The sequence below is a fragment of the Crinia signifera genome, chromosome 4 (assembly GCF_055691185.1).
Source record: "Crinia signifera chromosome 4, ASM5569118v1, whole genome shotgun sequence".
Taxonomy (NCBI): domain Eukaryota; kingdom Metazoa; phylum Chordata; class Amphibia; order Anura; family Myobatrachidae; genus Crinia; species Crinia signifera.
This window is the reverse complement of record NC_139220.1, coordinates 317,528,650-317,539,668: the sequence shown is the minus strand read 5'-3', so window position 1 is coordinate 317,539,668 and position 11,019 is coordinate 317,528,650. Positions and strand designations below refer to the sequence as shown.

The 11,019-nt window shown below is 51.2% G+C and overlaps 1 protein-coding gene across 1 annotated transcript in view; it reads left to right on the top strand.

The window, feature by feature from the left end:
- Nucleotides 1-2,372: 2,372 nt before the first annotated feature.
- The window catches only part of LOC146075904 (uncharacterized), a 30,737-nt gene continuing 22,090 nt past the window's right edge, over nucleotides 2,373-11,019 (top strand). The window contains exon 1 of the mRNA XM_083185588.1: nucleotides 2,373-2,532. The gene's annotated coding sequence lies outside the window, so the exon portion shown is untranslated. The remainder of the gene's footprint in view (nucleotides 2,533-11,019) is intronic.

The window sequence follows — 11,019 nt, the reverse complement described above, 5'->3', positions numbered from 1 at the left end:
AGAAGGTCTCTAAATAGCTCATTCATATAGAACTGGAAAACTGCGGGAGCATTACTCAACCAAAAAGGCATAAGGAGATACTAATAATGTCCATCTCTAGTATTGAAGGCAGTTTTCCATTCATCTCCTTCCCGGATGCGGATAAGATTGTAGGCTCCGCGTAGATCTAGCTTAGTAAAGATGGTGGCTCCCTTAATACGATCGAACAATGATGTAATAAGTGGCAGTGGGTAACGATTCTTAATGGTGATTTCATTCAGGCCACGGTAATCGATACAAGGCCGCAACCCTCCATCCTTTTTCTTAAGGAAGAAAAACCCAGCCCCAGCAGGAGAGGATGAAGGACGAATGAACCCTTTGGCGAGGTTTTCTTTTATGTACTCTGACATTGCTTGTGTCTCTGGCACAGACAATGGGTACATCCTCGTGGAGGATTTTTGCCTGGTAGCAATTTGATAGGACAGTCCCATGGACGATGAGGAGGTAATTGGTCAGTAGCTTTCTTGCAGAATACGTCAGCGAAGTCTCTATATGAGGTAGGTAACCCTTCTGGGATTTGGAGGGTGACTTGACGGGATGGTGTCACCGTTTTAAGGCAGGACTTGGTGCAGGATGCACCCCACGCCAAGACCTGGGACGAGGCCCAATCGATACTAGGGTTATGGGCACGTAACCAGGGGAGGCCCAAAACAATTGGGTATGTTGACTTGGGTATGACAAGAAACTGTATTTTTTCTACATGCAACAGACCGATTTGTAGGGTTAAAGGTTGGGTTTGCAAAGTAACAGTGTCACCTAATATACGACTTCCATCCACAGCTGTTAGATATAATGGACGCTGAAGGGGAACAGTAGGTAATTGCCAACGTTTGACGACATCAGCCGTGATGAAACTTTCCGCTGCGCCTGAGTCCAGGAGCGCTGGTAAATGTCGGAGCTGTTGTTTGACTTGTAGTGATACTTGAAAAATACAGTCTTTAGTATTTGGAGAGGTAGTAACAACTCCTAACCTGCCCTCTCTCTTACAGGTTAAGTTCTGGCGTTTCCCGGTCTCTTGGGACAAGAATCCACGGAATGCTGAGGATCAGCGCAATAGAGACAGAGATGTTCATCATGCCGACGTCTTAGTTCGGCTGAGGACAACTTGAAACGGTTAGCCTGCATAGGTTCTTCCGTCAGTAGTGACGGAGTTTTGGGTATAGGTAGATGCCGACTAGGAGATGCTCGACTTTTCTCTTGATGTCTCTCTCTGAGTCTTAGGTCAATCTTAGTGCATAAGTAGATTAGATCCTCCAACGTGGAAGGCAGGTCTCTAGCCGCTAGTTCGTCTTTAATTTCAGGAAGGCTGCGAGGAAAGCCTCCTCATTCCATGCTAGCTCAGCTGCCAGAATTTTAAACTGGATAAGGTATTGACCCACTGTCCTGGAACCTTGAAGTAGGCGTAGTATCTCAGTGGCAGCAGTACTAATTCGACCTGGCTCATCGAAGATAATTTTAAAAGTACTGATAAATCGAGCATAGTCTGACAGCAGTGGATCTGCTTTTTCCCATAAGGGAGAAGCCCAATTGGCTGAAGGTAATTGGTAGTGCAGGCAGCCTGCAGGGAAGGCGACAGGTTTCAGAACCAGGAAGTGTGTGCAGTACACTCCAGGCAGCGTGTCCAGCAAGGCCCAGGCAGAGTTCACAGCATCATGGCGCCTCAGTGTGGGAGGCATGGGTGGCAGACATGGCGGTCGTCACAGACATATCATTAATCATTGAAAAGTTATTAATATATTATATAGCTGTGCAAACTGTAGAATGCTACACTTGCTGAATGACTCTAATCATACAGAGTATAAGACCTTCCCTTTGCCTCTAACATAGGCAGGTGTGTGTCTCATGCAGCAGCCATTTTGTGTCATGATGGGTATTCAGAGTGGATTACTTTTGTGCAAATTCTCAATCCTATTGTTTACCAAACGACCGTGGACACGCAAGGCAAAAAAGTGAGGAAAATAGCGAATGGATCTAATTTGATTTGACAGACAGCCACCATTTGTCGGTGGTAACTGTCTGGTTTCTTGTAGTGTCATGAATAATGCAGGCATGCCCAAAAGTTTTCAGGGAGGGTCTGTGACATTAGCTCTGGCCTCCATCAGCCGGATTCTGTTGCTCAGATGTGGAAGGGTCGGACTTGATGGTGAGTGAATGTGCAACCCATTCTGTTTGTACTAGATCAATGATTTTGCTTTCTCTGGCAAGCTCTCTCCAATGGCTGCAAATGTCCAGTCACACACGCACATCTGTGATGTCACTTGGCAGTGATTCTGTCCTCTCAGACTGGCCCCTTCTAGTCAGCAGGGCTGTAGTGATGCTCCACTTCCTGTCAGTCAGCCATGACACCAGGCTGGGGTGTGTGAGAGGAAAGAATCCCAGCAGCAGATGTGAAGATCTGAGATCAGAGACCTGGATATCGCGCTGCACTTCTCTCATCTTCCAGTAACAGGGTGGAGGAAATAAGCAGATTGCAGCAGTCAGCCCTCATCTGAGGTAAGACATAAGCGCTGCAGCCCCTGTCACTCCTCACAGATACAGTCTCTCTCCCTCCTGATGTACAGGGCTAGCCCCGTATGTGTCCTGCCCCAGACTCATGGCTCCCTGCTAGTTACACATGACCTGCAGCAGTCAGCCCTCATCTGAGGTAAGACACTAGTGCTGCAGCCCCTGTCACTCCTCACAGATACAGTCTCTCCCTCCTGATGTACAGGGCTAGCCCCGTGTGTGTCCTGCTCCAGACTCATGGCTCCCTGCTAGTTACACATGACCTGCAGCAGTCAGCCCTCATCTGAGGTAAGACACTAGTGCTGCAGCCCCTGTCACTCCTCACAGATACAGTCTCTCCCTCCTGATGTACAGGACTAGCCTCATATGTGTCCTGCCCCAGACTCATGGCTCCCTGCTAGTTACACATGTCCTGCAGCAGTCAGCCCTCATCTGAGGTAAGACACTAGTGCTGCAGCCCCTGTCACTCCTCACAGATACAGTCTCTCCCTCCTGATGTACAGGGCTAGCCCCGTATGTGTCCTGCTCCAGACTCATGGCTCCCTGCTAGTTACACATGACCTGCAGCAGTCAGCCCTCATCTGAGGTAAGACACTAGCGCTGCAGCCCCTGTCACTCCTCAGATACAGTCTCTCCCTCCTGATGTACAGGGCTAGCCCCGTATGTGTCCTGCTCCAGACTCATGGCTCCCTGCTAGTTACACATGACCTGCAGCAGTCAGCCCTCATCTGAGGTAAGACACTAGCGCTGCAGCCCCTGTCACTCCTCACAGATACAGTCTCTCCCTCCTGATGTACATGGCTAGCCCCGTATGTGTCCTGCCCCAGACTCATGGCTCCCTGCTAGTTACACATGTCCTGCAGCAGTCAGCCCTCATCTGAGGTAATACACTAGCGCTGCAGCCCCTGTCACTCCTCACAGATACAGTCTCTCTCTCCTTATGGTACAGGGCTAGCCTCGTATGTGTCCTGCTCCAGACTCATGGCTCCCTGCTAGTTACACATGACCTGCAGCAGTCAGCCCTCATCTGAGGTAAGACACTAGTGCTGCAGCCCCTGTCACTCCTCACAGATACAGTCTCTCTCTCCTGATGTACAGGGCTAGCCCCGTATGTGTCCTGCCCCAGACTCATGGCTCCCTGCTAGTTACACATGACCTGCAGCAGTCAGCCCTCATCTGAGGTAAGACACTAGCGCTGCAGCCCCTGTCACTCCTCATAGATACAGTCTCTCTCTCCCTCCTGATGTACAGGGCTAGCCCCATATGTGTCCTGCACCAGACTCATGGCTCCCTGCTAGTTACACATGACCTGCAGCAGTCAGCCCTCATCTGAGGTAAGACACTAGTGCTGCAGCCCCTGTCACTCCTCACAGATACAGTCTCTCTCCCTCCTGATGTACAGGGCTAGCCCCATATGTGTCCTGCCCCAGACTCATGGCTCCCTGCTAGTTACACATGACCTGCAGCAGTCAGCCCTCATCTGAGGTAAGACACTAGTGCTACAGCCCCTGTCACTCCCCACAGATACAGTCTCTCTCTCTCCTGATGTACAGGGCTAGCCCCGTATGTGTCCTGCTCCAGACTCATGGCTCCCTGCTAGTTACACATGACCTGCAGCAGTCAGCCCTCATCTGAGGTAAGACACTAGCGCTGCAGCCCCTGTCACTCCTCACAGATACAGTCTCTCTCTCCCTCCTGATGTACAGGGCTAGCCCCATATGTGTCCTGCACCAGACTCATGGCTCCCTGCTAGTTACACATGACCTGCAGCAGTCAGCCCTCATCTGAGGTAAGACACTAGCGCTGCAGCCCCTGTCACTCCTCACAGATACAGTCTCTCCCTCCTGATGTACAGGGCTAGCCCCGTATGTGTCCTGCACCAGACTCATGGCTCCCTGCTAGTTACACATGACCTGCAGCAGTCAGCCCTCATCTGAGGTAAGACACTAGCGCTGCAGCCCCTGTCACTCCTCACAGATACAGTCTCTCTCTCCTGATGTACAGTGCTAGCCCCGTATGTGTCCTGCCCCAGACTCATGGCTCCCTGCTAGTTACACATGACCTGCAGCAGTCAGCCCTCATCTGAGGTAAGACACTAGTGCTGCAGCCCCTGTCACTCCTCACAGATACAGTCTCTCTCTCCTGATGTACAGTGCTAGCCCCGTATGTGTCCTGCCCCAGACTCATGGCTCCCTGCTAGTTACACATGACCTGCAGCAGTCAGTTCTCATCTGAGGTAAGACACTAGCGCTGCAGCCCCTGTCACTCCTCACAGTTACAGTCTCTCTCCCTCCTGATGTACAGGGCTAGCCCCATATGTGTCCTGCACCAGACTCATGGCTCCCTGCTAGTTACACATGACCTGCAGCAGTCAGCCCTCATCTGAGGTAAGACACAAGCGCTGCAGCCCCTGTCACTCCTCACAGATACAGTCTCTCTCCCTCCTGATGTACAGGGCTAGCCCCATATGTGTCCTGCACCAGACTCATGGCTCCCTGCTAGTTACACATGACCTGTAGCAGTCAGCCCTCATCTGAGGTAATACACTAGCACTGCAGCCCCTGTCACTCCTTACAGATATAGGGCCACATTTATCAAGCAGATATTGACCAAAAAAATGCGAAAAACGGGCATTAACGCTAAATTTCAGTATCCCACAAATGTATCAAATAGCTATCACAATTATTACCGCAAAAAGCAGGGCACGGATATCGCATCTATGCTGTTTTCGCAGTTCCTATGTTTACAATGGGAACTGCAGTCTTGTGAAATGTATCAAGTTCTGAAAGCATTTCTCTTTCAGAACTTGATCGCAGATAAGCTCGCATTGTGAAAGTCGCGTTAGAACCCTCCCCAGTGTCCCCTCCTCCCTTACCTCTCACTGTGCTGCCCTGCCGCTCAGCAATACTGACAACTTTACCCACGGAGCGGGGTCCCGACAGGAGGCAGCTTGTGTCCTCAGTACAGCAGCGCTGACCAGAGGACCATCCACCCTGCAGGAGCCCCCACTGGAGACGTGTTTCCCATCAAGCTTTAGCCGCAAAAGTCAGCGACTGCACACCAGTGAAGGGGGACTGGGAGCGGCGCTGGCGGACTTTGAAAACATAAGTGACCGGGTGCAGGGGGGAACGGCCGCTGGTTGTGTTTTATATAGTGCAGCTCAGTCCCCAGTCAATCCTCCCAGCACGCCGAGTTTGAAAACATACAGTGACCGGGTGCAGGGATGAATGGACAATCAATGACCGCTGATAGAAGATAGTGCTGCTCATGCTCAGTCCCCAGTCTGCCCCCTCCCCCTTCCCCCTCACATGCCACCTACAAAGGCCTTGATTGGCCTAGTGAAAAGGGGGAGTGTCCAGGGGAGTGAGAAACACTTCTCCTCTGCATCGCTGATGATCGCCAGAATAGACTTTTTACGCACCCGCTCTCCCTGCCACTGCTCTTCATACATTCCGGTGATGTAGCTGAACATCGCGATGCGATGCTAATGCGATATTTAGCGATGTTATCGTGATGACATCGCAGTTTATTGATAAATGCAGCCCATAGTCCAGGGTTGCCGACTCTCCCGGAATTTCCGTGAGACTCCCGGAATCCTGGGACATCTCACGGACTCCCGGAAGAGGGCTCCTTTCTCCCGCAGCTGCTGCTTTGCGTCCCCTATATGTATACTGCGCATGCGCGATGACGCCACTGACATCACACGATGAAGCCGCGCCATACACATCGCGGCAATAGTAGTACCTGCAGGCTGCATCAGCTAGGAGACCTCCCCCATCTCCGCGTACAGTGTGGAAGTGAAGCCGGCCCTAGCAGCAACAGGTGCGGCTTGCACTTCCGTCCTCCAGGCAGTGTACAGCTACTGTTAGCTAGTAGTCACAGTCAGCGAAGTCTTTTCCAGCAGCAGCACAGTGACAGCCGGCTCCGACTTTCAGACTGCACACACGGAGACTGCAGCACGGTAATTGGATACTCTAGGCTTCTGTCTGAATTCCCTGCGCAGCAGATATCACTTGTATTAAAGTAAACAGTGCCCAAGCAGCAGCAGAGTTGCTGCAATAATTTATCCTCTCCCTCCTTGAGTCTGTCCTCCTCCTCCGGAGAGTAAGCATAACCATTTAACCCTTTGAGGACTACAGTGCAGGTGATCCACAGAGATATTTTTCTGATTGGTTGCGGACCATATTAATATCAAGTACTGCAGGGGCCACTGGTGACTCTAGGCCCGCCCCCAGGTGACTATAGGCCCGCCCCCTGGTGACTCTAGGCCCGCCCCCGGCTTTTAATTTTCTCCCTGAAATTATTTTTCAAAAGTAGGCAACCCTGATACAGTCTCTCCCTCCTGATGTACAGGGCTAGCCCCGTAGGTGTCCTGCACCAGACTCATGGCTCCCTGCTAGTTACACATGTCCTGCAGCAGTCAGCCCTCATCTGAGGTAACACACTAGCGCTGCAGCCCCTGTCACTCCTCACAGATACAGTCTCTCTCCCTCCTGATGTACAGGGCTAGCCCCGTATGTGTCCTGCCCCAGACTCATGGCTCCCTGCTAGTTACACATGACCTGCAGCAGTCAGCCCTCATCTGAGGTAAGGCACTAGTGCTGCAGCCCTTGTCACTCCTCACAGATACAGTCTCTCTCCCTCCTGATGTACAGGGCTAGCCCCGTATGTGTCCTGCTCCAGACTCATGGCTCCCTGCTAGTTACACATGTCCTGCAGCAGTCAGCGCTCATCTGAGGTAAGACACTAGTGCTGCAGCCCCTGTCACTCCTCACAGATACAGTCTCTCTCCCTCCTGATGTACAGGGCTAGCCCCATATGTGTCCTGCTCCAGACTCATGGCTCCCTGCTAGTTACACATGACCTGCAGCAAGTGAGCCCTCATCTGAGGTAACACACTAGTGCTGCAGCCCCTGTCACTCCTCACAGATACAGTCTCTCTCCCTCCTGATGTACAGGGCTAGCCCCGTATGTGTCCTGCCCCAGACTCATGGCTCTCTGCTAGTTACACATGACCTGCTGCAGTCAGCCCTCATCTGAGGTAACACACTAGTGCTGCAGCCCCTGTCACTCCTCACAGATACAGTCTCTATCTCTCCTGATGTACAGGGCTAGCCCCGTATGTGTCCTGCTCCAGACTCATGGCTCCCTGCTAGGTACACATGACCTGCAGCAGTCAGCCCTCATCTGAGGTAAGACACTAGCGCTGCAGCCCCTGTCACTCCTCACAGATACAGTCTCTCCCTCCTGATGTACAGGGCTAGCCCTGAATGTGTCCTGCCCCAGACTCATGGCTCCCCGCTAGTTACACATGACCTGCAGCAGTCAGCCCTCATCTGAGGTAAGACACTAGCGCTGCAGCCCCTGTCACTCCTCACAGATACAGTCTCTCTCTCCTGATGTACAGGGCTAGCCCCGTATGTGTCCTGCTCCAGACTCATGGCTCCCTGCTAGTTACACATGTCCTGCAGCAGTCAGCCCTCATCTGAGGTAAGACACTATTGCTACAGCCCCTGTCACTCCTCACAGATACAGTCTCTCTCTCCTGATGTACAGGGCTAGCCCCATATGTGTCCTGCTCCAGACTCATGGCTCCCTGCTAGTTACACATGACCTGCAGCAGTCAGCCCTCATCTGAGGTAAGACACTAGCGCTGCAGCCCCTGTCACTCCTCACAGATACAATCTCTCTCCCTCCTGATGTACAGGGCTAGCCCCGTATGTGTCCTGCTCCAGACTCATGGCTCCCTGCTAGTGACACATGACCTGCAGCAGTCAGCCCTCATCTGAGGTAACACACTAGTGCTGCAGCCCCTGTCACTCCTCACAGATACAGTCTCTCCCTCCTGATGTACAGGGCTAGCCCCGTATGTGTCCTGCCCCAGACTCATGGCTCCCCACTAGTTACACATGTCCTGCAGCAGTCAGCCCTCATCTGAGGTAACACACTAGTGCTGCAGCCCCTGTCACTCCTCACAGATACAGTCTCTATCTCTCCTGATGTACAGGGCTAGCCCCGTATGTGTCCTGCTCCAGACTCATGGCTCCCTGCTAGTTACACATGACCTGCAGCAGTCAGCCCTCATCTGAGGTAAGACACTAGTGCTGCAGCCGCTGTCACTTCTCACAGATACAGTCTCCCTCCCTCCTGATGTACAGGGCTGGCCCCGTATGTGTCCTGCCCCAGACTCATGGCTCCCTGCTAGTTACACATGTCCTGCAGCCGTCAGCCCTCATCTGAGGTAAGACACTAGTGCTGCAGCCCCTGTCACTCCTCACAGATACAGTCTCTCTCCCTCCTGATGTACAGGGCTAGCCCCGTATGTGTCCTGCTCCAGACTCATGGCTCCCTGCTAGTTACACATGACCTGCAGCAGTCAGCCCTCATCTGAGGTAAGACACTAGTGCTGCAGCCCCTGTCACTCCTCACAGATACAGTCTCTCTCTCTCCTGATGTACAGGGCTAGCCCCGTATGTGTCCTGCCCCAGACTCATGGCTCCCTGCTAGTTACACATGTCCTGCAGCAGTCAGCCCTCATCTGAGGTAAGACACTAGTGCTGCAGCCCCTGTCACTCCTCACAGATACAGTCTCTCTCCCTCCTGATGTACAGGGCTAGCCCCGTATGTGTCCTGCCCCAGACTCATGGCTCCCTGCTAGTTACACATGTCCTGCAGCAGTCAGACCTCATCTGAGGTAAGACACTAGTGCTGCAGCCCCAGTCACTCCTCACAGATACAGTCTCTCTCCCTCCTGATGTACAGGGCTAGCCCCGTATGTGTCCTGCCCCAGACTCATGGCTCCCTGCTAGTTACACATGACCTGCAGCAGTCAGTACTCATCTGAGGTAAGACACTAGTGCTGCAGCCCCTTTTTTTAGGGAAAACGCGAGCAACAAAACCACCGAATATCCAATCAACCACAAAAAAGAGGGAACACTCGGACAGAACATCAAGAAAACGAGAAGGGGATGCAGGGGGGGCCAAAAGCAAAAAACAGAGAATAAAGAGAACAAACCAGAAGACAAAAAAGTAGGAGAAGGCGTATTCAACCTGAGCAACCACACCCTGACGACAGAACATCTTAAAATACTGGACAAAGGCCTAAAATTCGCACCATCAAACAAACTAAACAAGTTCGAAACATATCTGGACCTCCATAATTTTGCACGGAAACTATCCCTCAAAAAGTTCTTCGCCAACACAGTACCAACAGAATCAAGGAACCAAGAAGGACCCCACAAACACACAACCCTGAAACCCCCCTCAAACTTCTATCCGAGCCATGTCAACGGACCACAAATTAACGCATTCGTGAAAATGGTGGAAAAAGACTTAGAAATACTTGAAACAGAAAAGAAACACAACAAAGGGAACAAGAAATACAAAGACAACCTAACCCGAAAAGAACGGGAAGCACTACAAGAACTACAAGACCAAAAATCCATCATCATTAAACCAGCCGACAAGGGAGGGGGAATAGTGATCATTAACAAAACAGACTACCTAGAAGAAGCCAACAAAATTCTCAACGACAGAACAACTTACAGCAAATTAGACGGAGACCCAACCAACACCTTCAAAAGACAACTAAACAGACTCCTCACGGAAGGCCTCACCACCGGGATCCTCAACCAGAATGAATACAAATTCATCAACACCAACCACCCGGTCATCCCTGTTTTTTATTATCTTCCAAAGATTCATAAGAACCCCACCAACCCACCAGGCAGACCTATAATCTCAGGGATCTCATCACTCACATCAAACCTTTCAGAATACCTGGATACCATACTCCAACCATATGTACAAGAACAAAGATCCTACCTGCGAGACACCACCCAAGCTCTGAACAGATTAGAAAACATCACATGGGAACAAGACCTATGGATAGCGACCTCCGACGTCACATCGCTGTACACAGTCATTGATCACGAACAAGGCAGAGAGAGCATCAAATACCACTTGGAAAAAGACCACACCACAACACCCGAATACCGCAACTTCATCCTGGACAGCATAACCTTCATACTCCAACACAACTACGTGTGGTTCGAGAACCAGTTCTACCTACAGACCACTGGGACCGCAATGGGTACGAAATTCGCACCAAGTTATGCGAATCTATTCATGGGGTGGTGGGAGGACAACTACATTTGGAATGAACACAACTGGAAAGGGAACCTTATCACATGGAACAGGTATATAGATGATGTCCTATTTATCTGGAAGGGGACCGAGGAATCACTTAAACTCTTCCTCGAACACATCAACAACAACAACAACAACCTAAGATTTACCACCGAGTACAGCAAGACAGAAGTCAACTTCCTCGACCTCAAGATCTTCATCGAGGACACAAAACTACACACAAAAACATACAGGAAAAAAGTGGATGTGAACAGCTTCATCCTCTCCACCAGCGGACACCATCCACAATGGCTGCAGACCATACCCAAAAGCCAATACATCAGATTA